This window comes from Rosa chinensis, chromosome 2 (assembly GCF_002994745.2).
Source record: "Rosa chinensis cultivar Old Blush chromosome 2, RchiOBHm-V2, whole genome shotgun sequence".
Lineage (NCBI taxonomy): Eukaryota > Viridiplantae > Streptophyta > Magnoliopsida > Rosales > Rosaceae > Rosa > Rosa chinensis.
In genome coordinates, this window is record NC_037089.1 from 65,666,667 (window position 1) to 65,669,986 (window position 3,320).

Genomic DNA, 3,320 nt, shown 5'->3' on the forward strand with positions numbered 1-3,320 from the left:
TCAGAGAACACATCTCCATGGATGCTCATGATGATGTTGGTATATAACTATATATTGATCTCCCCTGTCCGTACATACTTGCATGCTTGCATGTATCGCATGAAAATATAAGCTAGCATTCTTACTTTTCTCTCTTTTTTGATTGTTTCAAAATCTGTTTCTTGTTCCTAGCTAGCTTTCTGTATGCAGTAACATATGTACGTAGCATTATGTATATATGGATGGATCATAAATTGGACTTAGATGCTTCTTTCCTGAACTAAACTTGATATGTTTTATTCCATGCCAGTGTAATTAATAGTGGTTCTACTCTATGTGTCGAATTCAGTTCTAATGTGTTATCCTTGGCTATGTTGATCAGAGAACTGGTAATAACATTTGGGACCAAAGAAGGTAAGCACTGAATAGGGGCTTTATTTGCTACCTTTTTAAGATATTGGGAGATGGCAGAGAAATCATGCATCAAGCGCCTACAGAAGGAATATAGAGCATTGTGTAAGGTGTGGCTTCTTTTGTTACTGAACGTGTTGTCCATGATCTGGTATATAGATCGACTAATAGTTGTACATATCATTTACATCCTTAGAGTACTTCTTTAGCCACTGTATGTATGTCATGTTTCACTCAAATATCAGTAAGTGTTTCTGTTATCTCTTGGTCCTGTTAACGATCAACTGTAGTTACAATAACTTATTGGATAATAAATCTTCTCTTCTTTTCTTTTAGCTTGTTTCTGGATCGTACTGTCTTATGGACTTTTGCTATACTCTAATTCTTGAATTGTTGAAAGAACTGTTTTGTATTGATTTTCTTATTGGATTTGATAGCTATGGAAATTATATGTGCATTAATTTAATAATGATGCCTCCTGGTAGCCGAGAACTTTCTTACATTTACGTTGTCTGGATGGTGCTAATTGTGTTTTTTGCGGATGTGTAGGAACCAGTTTCTCATGTCGTGGCCCGTCCTTTCTCAAATGACATTCTTGAGTGGCGTAAGTTAACTGACAACCGGCTTCCTTTAAAGTCTAATAGATTTCTTCGAGATGTTAAATTATCAGTTACGACTACATTTCTCTGAAAGAAGAGGGCTTCCAGTACTATCTTGGTTGTATAAGCAAGAGTTTCGGTCTCTGACTATTCTTACCTTTGATGAGGAGTAAAGAATGTGGAACTTACACTGAACAGGATTTGTTAAAGCACTGAACAAGATTTTGTCAGTTTCGGTTTTTGCTCAGTGGAAAACGGGATTTTGGGTAGCCAAGTTTTCTTTTTTTTAATGTGGATGGGTACCATTTTATACATATGGTATGTACCTGCTAATGATAGTTGATAATAAATCAATAATAGAGTGAATAATTTCAATGTACCAGCAAATATACAACAAAGGAGGAAGAAATTTTGGGTTTCTTAGTCTTGATCCTCTTGGTTGTATACCATCTCAAGAGCACTGAAGAAGGGACAAAAAGATGGTTGCTTTGAAGAGATTACACTGTAAAACTCCACAATGAAGAACTTCCGAGACTTCTTCAGAAGCTGGAAACTGAACTCAAGGGATTCAGATACTCGCTTTCCAACTATAATGAGTTTCTGAGTGATGGGATAAATAACCCTTCAAAATATGGTAAATTTTCATTTTCTTGGTTTTGTATGTGTATTTCAATTTTTTTTATAGGCATATTATTTACCGGACAGTTATTGGGGTCTAATGCTAAGACAGCTATCTAATTGCCATCATATTATAGCTCTTGTTTGAGGACGTTAACTCATGGCTCTTTTTTTTTTTTTTTTTTTTTTTGAAGGTGGCATGTTGTGGAAGTGGTCCGTATAGAGGAACTTTCAGCTGCGGAGGCCAGAGAGGTACTAAAAAGTATGATTTATGCCCGAATGCAAGTGAATATGTCTTCTTTGACTCTGTTCATCCAACAGAAAGGGTCAGTTGCAATTTGCTACGCTACTCTGGAGTGGAACTGCCAATTTCATTGCTCCTTACGGTCTCAAAGCACTATACGAATGAAATTAATCAAGTGTGTGTGTGTGTGTTCTAATATGTAGTTACTAGATAGAGATTACCGATATAGTAGTTGTATTGGCTACGTAAACTCTTTGTTACGATCTAGTGTTGTATCACTAGGCCTTTCCATCTTCACCTCATTGGCAATTTTGGAATGAATATTGGGAACGATCATTTACGAAGTGTATATGCTCCGCGCACACGTTATAAGGATATTGAGAAATTTTAATCAAAGCCCACGCCATTTTCATTTATCAATGGTGGATGCCCAAACAATTGAATAACATTAATATAGCAAAACTAGTTATAATCGATCGATCATCACACTTACGATGTTAAATTGCTTCACATGCAAACTCGACGGCAAATCCTCTATTACACTTCACATATTTTAGAATAATCATGGTAAAAAATTTCAAAGAACTTTGAGGTCAGGTTAAATCTCCTTCAGAACTCACGGCGCGCTTGATTAACTATCAATAGTTGAAATTTAATTCGCGCTTGATTAATTGTCAATAGTTGAAATTTAATTAAGTATTAAGGACAAAAAAAAAAGTAAGAATAACATTTTTGGATGAACATACTGCGAAGGTCGTATTGGATGAATTTAGCACGAGTAGATTACTATTTTCTGCAACTCAACCACTAACCACTGGTTTTCTCCTCATCGAACTGATAGTATTCAGTGTGTTAGATACCACCAGAAAATTAAGTCGATTATAACTGATTTCTACTCAAGGTTCTATCTAAAGTTCTAAACACCACGAGATCGAGGAAAGTTGCGATCTATAGTAAATTACGTACTGGCCAAAATGTAGACTTTATTGATATCACGCATTGACATCAAAGCAGAAAGTTCAAACTAATCCAGACCAAAAGAAAAATGAACTTCAAAATAATGGACAAAATATGAAGATATATGGGTAGCTCAAGCAAGTGATGGTAACATGTTTGAACTATACGGACTTATTTGAACATATGAAGAGACTTCAAGTGACAGTAATCCTATATGTAATTATCTTAAGACAGTGAATTAAACTTGTTGAAACTGACTAACGGACTAGATATCATGAAGGTGAAGATCTTGAGGGTAGCTCCAGCAAATGATAGTAACATGCATCTCTTTATATATAATGTTTGATTAAAAGGCTTAATTGTAACTTGTTCATTGTTTCACGTGCTTGTGCTGTTTTGATAGCCAGGCAGCAAAGTTACAAATATACTGTTGAGCGCCCAAGATTTGGTAATGACACATGCATGAAGTTGGACTAATTGTTAAAAATTTGACGTTAATGGTTCAATGTAAT

General features: G+C 35.3%; 1 long non-coding RNA gene across 1 annotated transcript; it reads left to right on the top strand.

Annotated features, from left to right (window-relative positions):
* Nucleotides 1–1,574: 1,574 nt before the first annotated feature.
* Nucleotides 1,575–2,148, top strand: LOC121051229. The gene is made up of 2 exons (XR_005805351.1): nt 1,575–1,623; nt 1,802–2,148. It is a non-coding gene; the product is annotated as an uncharacterized LOC121051229 (long non-coding RNA).
* The last annotated feature ends 1,172 nt before the right edge of the window (nt 2,149–3,320 follow it).